This window comes from Acanthochromis polyacanthus, chromosome 15, assembly GCF_021347895.1.
Source record: "Acanthochromis polyacanthus isolate Apoly-LR-REF ecotype Palm Island chromosome 15, KAUST_Apoly_ChrSc, whole genome shotgun sequence".
Classification (NCBI taxonomy): Eukaryota; Metazoa; Chordata; class Actinopteri; family Pomacentridae; genus Acanthochromis; species Acanthochromis polyacanthus.
The window spans coordinates 211388-225506 of record NC_067127.1 but is presented as its reverse complement, the minus strand read 5'-3'; the positions used below and the strand labels follow the sequence as shown (position 1 = coordinate 225506).

The 14119-nt window shown below is 38.7% G+C and overlaps 1 long non-coding RNA gene across 1 annotated transcript; it reads left to right on the top strand.

Annotated features, from left to right (window-relative positions):
• Window positions 1-10869: 10869 nt before the first annotated feature.
• LOC127537631 (uncharacterized) lies at window positions 10870-13352 on the top strand. The gene is made up of 2 exons (XR_007947365.1): window positions 10870-11172; window positions 12546-13352. It is a non-coding gene; the product is annotated as an uncharacterized LOC127537631 (long non-coding RNA).
• The last annotated feature ends 767 nt before the right edge of the window (window positions 13353-14119 follow it).

The following is a 14119-nucleotide window of genomic DNA, read 5'->3' as shown; positions in this document are numbered from 1 at the left end:
TTCATGTTAAGTTCCCCAAAACACAGAGAAGAGGAGGCAATGCGAACTCGCTCTAAGAAGGACGGTTTTGCTGCATCAAAAAACTGCAAAACTGTGCAGCGAACATTTCAGGAGTGAGGATTTTGACAGGACAGGGCAGACTGTCCGGCTTAAGCGCACCTGTTAATAAAAGAAACCTTGATGTCATGTTACTGAATGTGTTATTTAAAAATGTATATAAAAATATATGTAGGGAGAACAGGTAAGATGAACGAACCATCCCTTTGATCTTTAAAACTATACACGAGTTGTCACGAGACCCTAAAATAAGAACGCAAACATCATTCCAACTGGCTGTGAATTCTTTGACTTTTGTGTAGAATTATTTTTATGCTAAAGCAAATGGACCCAGGTCTAAACTTATACATTATGCATGTCAGTATATTCAATGTATAGAACTATGTGAATCATTAGGAAAAGCTCATTCTGAATCATTAAATTAATTAGGTTTTATCAAAACGATGACCATGGGGCAAGATGAACCAAAAAGCCTTGGGGTAAATTGAACCAATATGAATCACAATTCATGTAATGTACATACACTATTGTTCAGTTTAAGTTTAAAATATCATGTGGGTCAACTTACCCCTTTATATTTAATATATGTATTATTAGAAATATAAAATATCAAACTATTAAATGTTTAACATAAACACTGACGATTTAATTTCAATTCAATTCAATTCAATTCAATTTTATTTATATAGCGTCAATTACAGTCAACTCGTCTCAAGACGCTTTACAGAACCCAAATGCCTGACCCCAGAGCAAGCCCAAAGGCGACAGTGCAAGGAAAAACACCCTTTAACAGGGAAGAAACCTCGAGCAAGAACCCGCTCTATATAGGGGGGACCCATCTGCCTGCTGGCCGGGCGGGTTGAGGAGGACAGAAGAGGCAAGGGGGAGGATGGAGAAGAGGAGGGTGGGAAAGCAAGGAAAACACAAACACACATTGGATACATGCATGACAGGATATGTGACACAGACAAAGTATAAGCTAACATTGAAAACTGACTCATAATTTACTCTTATGATGTACGGCTCTGACATTAAACATACTCCATATATAGCTAGCAGTAAAATTTCAAACAGTATGTTAAGTTAGCATAACAGTATAGTGAAGGCAATGCAGAGTTGACTGGTGGAAAAAGGAATTGGAAGCAGAGCTGGAGGAAGGTCAGCAGCAGCATCCCACAGTGGACATGATGGAGACTGGACCAGCTGGTGAACATCAACCGCAGATCTGAAGCATCCAGCTCTGGGACCAGGGACACTCGAGAAATAGCACAGGGGGAAACAGAGTGAATGTACTGCAATAACGGATACATATAAATGTAAAGGTAGATTAGAGAAGGGCTCAGTGCGTCAAGAAAAGTCCCCCAGCAGCCTAGGCCTATAGCAGCATGACTAGAGCAGAACGAGGGACGTCCAAGAAGAGTCAGCTGTGCAAATGAAGACACAAGCCGAACCCCTGTGGGTCACCCAGTCAGCCCCAACTATAAGATTTGTCAAAAAGGAACGTTTAAGCCTGGTCTTAAAAATAGAGAGGTGTCTGCCTCCGAACCCAAACTGGGAGCAGGTTCCACAGGAGAGCGCCTGAAACTGAAGGCTCTGCCTCCCATTCTACTTTTAGAAATTCTAGGAACAACAAGTAAGCCTGCAGCTTGAGAGTGAAGAGTTCTACTAGGATAATAAATTATCAGATCTTTAAGATATGATGGAGATTGGTTATTAAGACTTTATATTCAGAAGAAGGATTTTAAATTCTATTCTGGATTTAACAGGAAGCCAGTGAAGAGAAGCAAGTATAGGGGAAATATGATCTCTTTTGCTAACTCCTGTCAATACTCTCGCAAGCAGCGTTTTGGATCAACTGTAGATGTTTGAGAGAACTATTTGGACAACCCGATAATAAGGAATTGCAATAGTCAAGCCTGGAAAGTAACAAAAGCATGAACTAATTTCTGCATTCACTCTGAGACAGAATGTTCCTGATTTTTACAATATTACGCAGGTGAAAAAAGGAAGTCCTACAGACTTGCTTTATGTGTGAGTAAAGGACATGTCCTGGTCAAAAATAAACTCAAGATTCCTCACAGTAGTACTGGAGGCCAATGTGATGCCATCCAGAGTAACTATTTGCTTTGAAAGCGAGTTTCTAAGATGTTTGGGGCCAAATACAATGACTTCAGTTTTTGTCTGAATTTTAGCAGTAGGAAGTTAAAAGTCATCCAGTTTTAATGTCCTTAAGACAATCTTGCAGTCTAGCTAACTGATCATTTCATCTGGCTTCATAGATAAATTACAATTGGTGTCATCTGCATAACAATGGAAGTTAATACAATGCTTCTAATATTGCCTAAAGGAAGCATGTATAATGTGAAAAGTATCGGTCCTAAGACAGAACCCTGAGGAACTCCATGATTAACTTTAGTATGCTCAGAAGAGTTATTGTTGACATGCACAAACTGGAACCTATCTGATAAGTAGGATTTAAACCAGTCCAGTGCTCCCTTTAATGCCAATTGAATGTTCTAGACCTGTAATAAAATGTTGTGGTCGATTGTGTCAAACGCTGCACTAAGATCTAACAAAACAAGTATAGAGACTAGTCCATTATCTGATGCTATGAGAAGGTCATTAGTAACTTTCACTAGAGCTTTCTGTGCTATGATGCACTCTGAAGCCTGACTGAAACATCAAACAATTATCCTTTGTAAGTGTTCACATAATTGATTGCAACTATTCTTTCCAGAATTTTAGAGAGAAATGGTAGTTGGATATCGGTCTATAGTTAGCTAACACATCTGGATCTAAAGTGGGCTTTTTAAGCAAAGGTTTGATGACAGCAACCTTAAAAGCCTTGGTACTAGCCTGTACTAGAGAGAGATTAATCAGATCTAACATTGAAGAATTAATTAAAGTAAAATCTCCTTGAAGAGTCTAGTTGGGATAGGATCTAAAAACATGTTGATGGTTTGGATGAAGAAACTGTTGAAATTAGTTCAGAGAGACATATAGGATGAAGAATTCTAAAGATTCATCAGGTCTAACAGCCGATTCAAAAGTATCTGTGACATTTGTAGGAAGGGCCAGATTAATTTTATCTCTAATCATAACTATTTTATGTGTAAAGAAGCTAAAGCAAAATACAAGGTTCAACAGAGCTCTGACTCTTTGTCAGCCTGGCTACAGTGCTAAAGAGAAACCTGGGGTTGTTCTTGTTCTCATCTATTAAAGATGAATAATAAGTTGTCCTGGCATTACGAAGAGCTTTTTATAGATTACTAGACTATTTTTCCAAGCCACATATACTTCCTCTGAATTAGTGGAATACCACTTTCTTTCCAGCTTTCGGGATGCCTGCTTTAAAGTCCGCAGCTGGGAATTATACCAAGGAGCAAGTCTTCTCTGAGATATAACTTTCTTTTTTACAGGTGCAACACTATCAGAGTGTACGCAGTGAGGCTGAAGCATTATTAACATAATAATCCACTTCTGTGGGGGTAAAATAATAATAATTGCCTTCTGATTTATCAGTAAATGTTGCTGAAGTAAACAGTGAGGGTATTATTTCCTTAAATTTAGATACTGAATTGTCAGACAAACACCTACTGTAATGATATTTGTTCTCAGCTGCTAAACAATCCTTTACTTTAAATTGAAATGTTATCATAAAATGGTCAAAAGAAGAGGGTTCTGGGAAATACTGTTAACTCTTCAATTTCTATGCCATAAGTCAGGACAAGGTCAAGAGTGTGATTAAAACTATGAGTTGGTTATTTACATGTTGAGAAAACCCAATTGAGTCTAATAATGAATTAAAAGCTGTTGAAAGGCTGTCGCTGTCTATGTCAACATGAATGTTAAAGTCACCCACAATAATAACTTTGTCTGAACTGAGCACTAATTCAGATAAAAAAGTCTGAGAATTGACATAAAAACTCAGAATAAGGAGCAGGAGGACGATATATAACAACAAATAAAACTGGTTTCTGAGCTTTCAAATTTGGATGAGAGAGACTAAGAGTGAGATTTTCACTGTGTGTATGTGTGCAGCTATGGCAGGTAATGCTCTATCTACTTTTTTAATTTGATATGAAAGTCCATGGTTATAATTATCCGTAAATATGCAATGACATAACTACATCTCTGGCGTTTATAACAAATCAAACCGTTTAAAAATCGGTTGAAAATTCAGCAAGCTATGGTTAATGAAATAGTACATGCTCCATAGGCATTAATGTTATCAGCGAGCCAGCAGCCCCTAGGTAAGATGGCCGCCGCGTAGCGACGTCAGCCCTCATTGGCTCACAGCGTCTGTAAGCTATCTAGCCTTTCTATGTATATCTATGCCAGGCGTAAACTAACCGTGACGTCACCCGTTGGTTTCAACGCCGAGAAAATGAAGCCTGGATTTTGCTACTTCCTGGTCGCCGTTTTGGATTTTTTTGGAGCCAGGGACGTAAAAAGCGTCATCAAACAGACTGGACCGGAGAGCTAAGGAGCTGGGCCTCTCTATCTTTAGTTCAGTGCAGTCTAAGATAGCAAATGTAGTTGGGAAGTCCTGTTTAAAGTTGTCAGGCATGTTCTGTGAAATTATATCTCTGTGTGGCCAAATGGGCAGGTGGCCAAGTCGGTCATACATGCAGTCTACCCAGGAGTTTATTACAGTGCTGACACTCTGTAGTCGAATTTGAAACCTATATGCTAAGTCCTTGTGGTCAAAATTTTGTCTCAACTTCATCAGTGTGAGTAAAAACTGGTGCTTAAGGGCATGTTTTGGGCCTCGATGTCTACCACTTTATATGTCAGGGGAATCTGTGTTTGTGGTGCAGTGGGGTCTGGGTACTGGAAATAACCAGGCACATGACTTTGGTTCAAAGACTCTGGAGTTAATATCAGTGCATTTTTAAATTTCCCTTCAAGTAACTTGAGCTGGCGTTTTTTTCTTCAAGTTCCGTCTTCAAATTTATCATTTCCTTCTTTTGTTTCTCGAGTCTCTCCTTTAGAGTTTTCAGCTCCTCTTCTTGGTGGCCTGTATTGTTGTGTGCCTCTGTAAATGCAAATATGAAAAAAAAACATTCAGTTAATGACATAATTTTTTCTTTCACAGCTCCCTCTAGTTGAAAAAGCTTCAGAGTCACCACCAGCAAAACAAGCTTGTGAATTTCCAGATTTTCCCTTACCCCCTCATCCGTCAAATTTCACTACAGTGATGAATAAATATGAAACAAAGATGTACAGTAAAATCTCCATCACTTTGCCACAATCCATTGCCCTGGAGCATGACACCAGACAACAGGAAACAAACAACACCTTGCACGGTCTGACCGGCTTACGTCCACCTGTTTCAAAAGAATTTGCTCAAGAAAATCAAACTATGAAAGCCTAGCAGCCACCATTAAGACCACAGCCACTGGGCAGACAAGCGCTATGAAAAGAGGGATACGTCTTGAGCCCACAGCAGCAAAGTACTACTGTGAGATCACAGGAAATGCAGTGCTCCCATGTGGATTTGTGGTAAATCCTCATGCTCCTCACCTTGGCACTTCACCAGACAGGAAGGTCACTGAGATAGGGGACAGCAGAGGTCACGGCCTTTTGGAGATCAAGTGTCAATCAAAAGGAGAGCTACAAAGATTGTCCTTATCTCGTGAAACATGCAGATGGTAGCTACAAGCTAAAGGAGAGCCACACATATCACTACCAAATAACAGGACAGTTGGGACTCACAGGCATGCCATGCTGTGATTTCTTTGTGATGTGCTCAAAAGACTATCACCTGCAGCGCATTCATTTTGATGCAGCAAAATGGGGTGATATGAAAAACAAATTAGACCTGTTTTTCTTTGAGTACTTCCTCAGCAGATGCCAACAGTAATGACAAAAACAACAAAATAAAGCAAACACACCCTTTGTTAAACTCTTACTGTTATGGCTGTTGTTGCTTTCAAAAAACACAAGACGTCCAAAACAGTCCGATTCGTCTTTTGAGGAGGAGGTTTACGACTCACTAATTTAAAAAGCACACACGGAGATCTATTATGATTCAAAAAACAAGTTTGAGATTTATTTTCGTTAACACAACTTAGGTATTCTCCGTTGTTGACTTTCTAGAAATACAAAAATAACGTAATTTTAGTGGTTGATAAACTGTCTCACTCCTCACTCCTTCAACACAAAAAGCAGAGCCCTCCAAGCGACAGCTGACCGCTCTCCCTTAATCAAGGGAGTGGGATGGCTCAACAAGTAGGAGGCAGGTGAGCAGTTAATCATAATCACAATTAGCAAAATGATCAAAATTATTCAAATAATCAATCATCAATTAATAGAAAGAGGCTCCAACACTTACCATTGTTAGTTTCTGTGACACTGAGATGAGATGCTTCGTCAGTTGAATTCAAGGTGGAGGCTTCAGCATCCTGTTCATCACATCTGATTCTGTGAAAGCACAGTTGTTAGAGTTTAAGTTACGATGCTTTTTGTTATTACTTATTAATGCATTTCAATTAAATACTGTGGAAATTTAATTTTACTTATATTTGTAAAAAAATATATTGTATCATTGATGAGCGGTTGGTGAGGGTAGGGTGTGGGCATTAAGGCTCGGTAACAGTGACTTTTCTGTGATATTTTACTGTTTTATTGGTTCTTGGTGTTGTACCACTATTCCATGGAGCTGCTATATTTAATGCATGACCAAAATAAAATGCATTAAAAAAGTCTGACATCCCAAATACTTACAATAAAATGCAGTCACAGTTTAAACTATTTGACGCAGGGATTTTGATTAGTCTCATACAATTGCACTGCAACTAAATAACAACAAACCTTTTGCTGGAGGTTTTCTGCTTCCTCCTTGCATGTTTCCCTCCTCGAGAAAGAAGACAGAGCAGCCACAGGATTGGGAATTCAGTTGTAGGGCGTCCGTCCACAAAGGCTTAAAGATACAAGATGTCAAAGTTGTCTCTATATATCAACCGTTTTATTTTGCTCAAATAATACACAGTAGCTCAAGTTTTAACGAGAAGTAACCTTACCATTGAGACGTCTTCTTTTGCTAATGTTATCTGAGCCTAACACACAGAGCTACGGTAGCTAATGTTAGCTAGCAGCTTACTTAGAATAGACGTAGGTGTTCTTATTGATTATTTTGCTGAAATAATACACAGTAGCTCAAGTTTTAAGAGAAGTAACTTCCATTGAGACGTCTTTCTTTGCTAATGTTATCTGACCTAACACACAGAGCGGTTAGCTAATGTTAGCTAGCAACTTACCTTACAACAGGATTATTGATTTTGGAGGGATTTCGCTGATCATGCGGTCTCCCACACTGCTTAATCCACACGCGGCACCTTTCTTCTTGTGTCTTTGGCTTGGGGAATGCAAAAAAATCAACACCACCCTCCAAGCTTTGCGGATAACCAGTGTCGGACTTGCAAATACCGTACGCACACCGCTTCAGCATTGTCTTCTGCTGACAGCTTGACAGACCTCTCGGGCCTAGTTACAGTTGCTAAGGTAGGATTGGACAGTAGCCATTTGTGGGAGGGGCTAGCGAAGGGTCAATTGCACTACACAGTAACTGGCAGTATTTATAGGGTTAACTCAGTGTAGTTTTCTCGTTGCGCCAGCAGAGTGCGCTGTAGCGCTGCAGATGTCTTCTTTTACTTTTTTTACGGCAGAAACCACAGAAAGACGTATTTCTATCTGATCGGGTTGAGCTGGTAACTTCTCTAAAAAGTTTAGTTCCAGGCATTTTTTGCTTGGAGTTTTAGCACTGTGGAGACTTTTCCCGCTGAGAGAGCAGAGATAAACCGCTGAGTGATATCTTTCTTATGTTTTTCCGTTGGATTAAGCTCCGGTGAGTCCACTTTTATCTTGCACTAGCTTAGCATGCTAGCGAATTTCACCACGATGATGTTACGGTGTGTCTGTATGCCGCGTTGTGCATTCTGTTATTCATGTAGGTGAAAATCTTTTTTTAAAAGAAACAATCGGAGACAGACAATGATTGTGTCTTGTGATATGTTTGATGAAAATATGGACAATTCTGTGATGTGTTTACTGAAAGCTAATGCTATTGAGTTAATCCATTTACACAGCTTTGTGTTGTTTTCTGTTATCACTGAATTCATGCTTCAAAAATAGAGAAATATTAAATGTACAGTGAGTGGAGAGGTTTAGATTGTAATTGTAAACTACTGCTGTATGCAGGTTGTTTTTTTGTACTAGTTGAAGTGGGGGGCTGCACAGTGGAATAAGTGGTGAGCACTTTGCCTTGCAGCAAGAAGATCCTCGGTTCAAATCCCGGGGTGGGCCTGGATCTTTCTGCATGGAGTTTGCATGTTCTCCCTGTGCATGTGTGGGTTTTCTCTGGCCACTCCAGCTTCCTCCCACAGTCCAAAAAATATGCTGAGGTTAATTGATTACGACTCTGAATTGCCCGTAGATGCGACAGACTGGTGACCTGTCCAGGGTTGTCCCCTGCCTTCGCCTGAGTCAGCTGGGATTAGAGTCCAGCACCCCCACGACCCCAGTGAGGATAAAGCGGTTGTATAGAGAATGGATGGATGGTTGAAGTGTATGCTGAACAGCGAGCCAGGTTCCAGTGAGCTTCGTAAAGTGAGGAGCGGATCAACACGCGTGGAGGGGTGTGAGACCTCGACTCTGCTCTTATTGTGCGGCAAGGGAAAGAGAAACTCATCTCTTCTGAAATCCAGCTAAGACATTTCAAACAAAATTATACTACCCGGGTAGATGAACTAAACTGAACACACACACGCACCACCACACACACACACACACATCGTCGCATTGTCCATTTTAAAAAAAAATTTTCCAAGTGCACTTGGGGTAACAAATTGTTATACTTACTGTTACTGATTCTGTTGGGATTTGTGCAGAGTTGAATGGTCATTTATGTGACCAGTTACAATTTAAAGGTTATCACTTTTATATAATAAAGTAAATGAAAGCTTGTCACTAAAATATTGTCCTGTACAACTATCCTTCGTAGAGCGAACCTAACGTTACCATTGCCAGAGATAAAGCCCATATATATACACTAAGTTGTGTATATATTTTTTAGATTTAGCGGTATGGCTCAGTGGGTAGAGTGGCCGTCTAACTGGAAGGTTGCCGGTTCGATCGGCCTGTCATGCTCATGTCGAGGTGTCCCTGAGCAAGACACCGAACCCCTAATTGCTCCTGATGGGTTGTGCTAGCACCTTGCATGGCAGCTCCCACCATCAGTGTGTGAATGTGTGTGTGAATGGGGTAAATGTGACATATCATCATGTAAAGCGCTTTTGGATAAAAGCGCTATATAAATACAACCATTTTGCCTATTGCTAGTAGTTCATATTCACCCTTTTTGGCTGCACTGATTCTACTACGTATTACAACTAACTTTGCATGTGTTTAATGTGCGCCCACACACGCTCTGCCCCCTCTCAAAGCGTGCACTCAGATTCTACGGTAGTTCAAGGGCATGGCATTTGTTTACAAAAGTGAACACACTTGATGTAATTTGCCACTGTTTTAATTATCCAAAGAATATATTTTGCTTTGTTTTGTAAAGACTTAAGTTGACCAATAGTAGTCTGAATAACTGATTTCAGTTAGACTAAAATAATCATGATTATTATTTTTCCTATAATCGACCAGCCCTATTGTCACAATTCACTTAATTTCTTGTGACAGATTTCATGTGGCTTTTAACTGTCATAGTCCAGATGTTTTTGAGCTGGTTTATGGTTAATATCTGTAATTTCAGGGCATATTCACATGGATTAAAAAAAGCTGGCATAAAGCTAATGCATTCTGTCTGAAGAGCAATTGAACTAAAAATTAACTATTTGGTTTTTATTATTTAATCATACAGGTCTCAATTGTCAGTTGAAATGACTCATTTGGCAGATTTGTTGAGCTAGGTTTCTAACAAAAAACATAGATTCATCATTGCCCATATTGTATTTGGAGATTTATTTCAGGAAATGGTTAATCGCCACAGAAAAATATAGTTTATATATTAATCAAAAGCTAGAATTACATCAAATTTACAGTTAAGTCTTATTTTTAAATCCCTTGAAGCCCATGATTGTAAGCTCCAGTATGAGCTCTGTAGAATGCTGCCACATGACCCCAGCCCGGTTTATGACAACGACGAGCTGGTTGTTGTCATTTTTAAGAACATGACTATGTACTATGCATTTGTCTCATTTCAGGTAATGCAGAGTTCAAGAGATTGACAACGTTTCCGCTCCAGTCCTGTTTCTTCTCTCAGCTGGACATTTTGTCTGACAAACTTCTAACCTTGTATCAGAAGAGGGAGGACGAATTGGAAAGAAGCTGAAGCAGCTGATGGAACACACGACAGACGTAAGAGGAGAGAGAAGTGGTTTTAACCCATAAGAAGCCAGGCATATGTTTTCCTTTTAGAAAAGTGATGGGGGAAATAACGGAATAAAGAGACTTCGATTAAGACATTTCTGCAGTCCATGTAGAATCCCAGCGTCCAGTCTGTAAAATGGTGCTTTTGGTGTTAAAGGAGACATTATGCAACATCAACTTTTTAGAGCTTTTACCAATGTTATGACATTGTTCCCTCATCAGAACATATCTGAAGTGCTGTTTCACTTCATTCACTCTGTTTTCAGTAATCCTGTTTCTTCTACTGCTGAAGTGCTCCAATCTGTACTTACATATACAGAATTATATTGTCATAAATGAAACACAAAACTGTCTTCTACATTTCTGAATTCCATTAATCCATCAGCAGACCTTTTCTGAGCAGTTCTGTGCTCCAAAATGTTCATTCACAGCGTCATTCCCACTGTTGGCTGCAGAGTTTATTTAGACTTGAAGATGTAACTGAAGCTAGAGCTAGTTAATCTGCTGTGGTTGGTTGAATCTTCCTGTCACTTTCTAAGAGGATGACCAGTAGGAAAAGATGGCTAGAAGTAGGCGGTGTGTGTTTTTGTGCATAGAACTGTATGATTTAGGAATGGTACTGAGATCTGTTCAGCATCCAGGGAAGAAGATGTCAGTTCTGGGAGGGAGTGCGTTTTGAAGGCATTATGCGTCTACTTCAACGAAGACCCTGACAGCCTGATTAAAGAGCATGTGGTGAGTATAATATTCATGGTTGCATATAATGGAAACATGTTTCAAGTATTAAAAGGTAGTGTATGTAGCAGCATGCTCTCTTAATGATTAAAAAAGGCAGTACAGTCACAATTCAACCCGGGTTACCTAAAGCTGCATGTCGAGAACTCACACTGATTCTTACCTACTTTCAGTGAAACATTGCAGGTAAAGATCAATTTGAAACTTTTACTGTAAGTTTCTGGCTTATAGAAATGGAAATTCCTGATGGAGATTTTAGATATTATTATTTAGTCTTTGAATAAACTAGTTATTACAGAAAAATGTAATTTCACTTCATTTGTGGGGGTAAAAACTCAATAAATCAGGTTTTAGAATTAAAGTCAATTTAAAAAAAACACCACACACAACTTGAAAATATTAAAGTACAAGACTGGAAAATGTGGTGTCTGTAGGTTTCTACTTGAAACACTAAAGCAACTTTTTTGCTGAAACTATGCATCTGACATTTTAATAGTACTGTCTACTGTTCCAGTCCATTTTTGCCATTTTACTGTATATTTGTGTTATTAGCAGGTTTGCGCTCCAAAACAGTGTGTGCTGTTGCTCGTGGTCACACATGAACAGCAATCTGGATTTTTCTGAGCGGGTATGAAGAGCCCATATTTGGTGGATGTGGATGGAGTTTTCATGTTTTGCTCCACTTAGAGAGCAGATATTGTTCCTAGTGTGTGAGAAAATGCATTTTGAGAAAACAGCCTTTGAATTTACATCATGTCAAATATTTTTGTGAATTAAGCAATGTTTCAGTTATTAATAGTAAAATCAATATTTGATTTGAACTAGGCCTCTGTCAAGATAACACAATTTTGAAGTTTGAAAAATGTTGCAATAAACAATAATACTGAAGACCATTTTAAGGCACTGAAGTTGTAACTCTGACATAAAAATGACAGTAAACCGTATTCTAAATTTACTTAACCTTACCTTTAATAAGACAAGTTGCAATAAACATGAAGCACAATGAAACACCATCGACTTAAGTAGAAATGCTCAAATATTACAGAAATAACAAATGCCAGTGTACAAAATAAATATTGAGCCCCAAAAATATATATTTTTTAATCTGTCATTTAATGAACAACAAAGGTCGGAAACGTCACTCTGTGGTGTAAGCAGTAAAATGTTTGAGAGCCAATTAGTTGTGCAGATTTTTCTTCTACCTCTATTTAGATTCCATAAACTTGTGAATGTTCCTTGGAGATTTATTTACACGACCCGTTTGTCCCACTTGTTCCAGCCGTTACTATTTACCACACCATGCATCACTCCAACTTTTTCATATGTGGCATCCAGAAGTTGTTAAAGTGTACTGACTTTTTATGTCATTGTAGGGAAACAGCAAAGCCATCTTTGTGGACTACGCAGAAGACACCACTGTGGGAATCTTCACTGCAAAACAACATGAGGCCCAGTCCAAAGCAGATGACATCGGAATCATCCTGGAAGACCAAATAGTCCTCCAAGAACTGGACAATGTTCCACTGGCCCTCCTCTTTGGACTCCTGTATGCCCTAAACATGGACTATCTCCTCAGCAGAAGTACGTTTTTTGAAGTGGTCCAAATGGTGATCATGGAGCTTGATGGGGGCAGCCTTTCCAAAAAAGCTCAGGTCCTGAAAAACGGACTTCTTGAATACTGGTTTATGATGTTTGATGTTTCCATTTTGCACTGGCCTTTGGGCCTCATGTTGTCTTGCAGTGTTTGTTTAAAAAAAGTTGCTATTGATAGGTTTATGCAATTGTTATTCAAGTGTTTCACTTAACTGTGTTTAAAAAAAAAAAAAAGACAAGGTCGGTCTGGATGGTCAGACTGTCTTTGTTCACATGTTTATTTCTTGTGGCTGTAAGTCACTCCATATTTGAATGTAATCCTAATCCTACCTAATAGTTGTGAAGTATACTGGCTGAACACTTGGTTCATATTGTCTTAACAGAGATGCAAACTTGACATTTTAAAGGTTTTAACCATGTTATCTGAGGTCCCCAAAGGAGTGTTTTGAAGCCTCAATTCTGCATATGTGCGCTTTAAGTTGAATGTGGAAGGAGCACATTTCTGTAGATTAAATGCATTGTTTGAGATGAAATATTTCACTGTTAAAACAGGTAAGAAATATTAAATCAGCCTGTTTGATGATTGAGTGCTGTGTTTTGATTGCTTTGTAGGTCAACACAAATATAGCTTCAGCAGAAGTCATTTAGGTTGCATCAGTAGAACTGTATCATATATAGAATATAAAACTTGATCATGCATTGTAGATTTAAACAAATGAAACGCCAACAAGATGACATAAACACATGTCTGATACAAATGCTTGATGCATGTATAACATGGGTCAAGAATGAAAAAGAAACATGATTTGACTAAAGGATTTTAACGTGAAATAATAATGCATATATTAATAGCATATATTAATCGTGGGGATATTGGTTGAATATGTGTTCAAACCAAAGCACAACATAATTTCACGCAACCGCTGTCGTAATTTTTTATGCAAATCCGGCGACGTTTTTGTTTCAGTGCAGTGTGCATCATTTAAGCCATAGCAACAGAAGGCAAGAAGGCCTGCCGAACTTTGAACTTTCCCATTTCCATTTGGATCGTCAACATGAAGGTAAGAAAATTATGTTTATGCTTTTCTCATCAGCTGATCTTCTCTGAACACTGTGTTTTGCTGTATAACCGTACAGGGGAATGTGCTGATAAAACTGTTAGTTTGTTTAGCATGGAAAGATCGGTGGAAAATGGTCCATTTCTCATAAAATGATTTCAATGTGCCGAGATCAGTAAAATGAATAATTTACATGTTCACTGTGAAAAACGTCAATTATTTGTATTTTATAAATTGATATTTGTTATTTCACAATGTTCGAAAATTAGACGATTTTTCCGTGCACGTTAAGGACT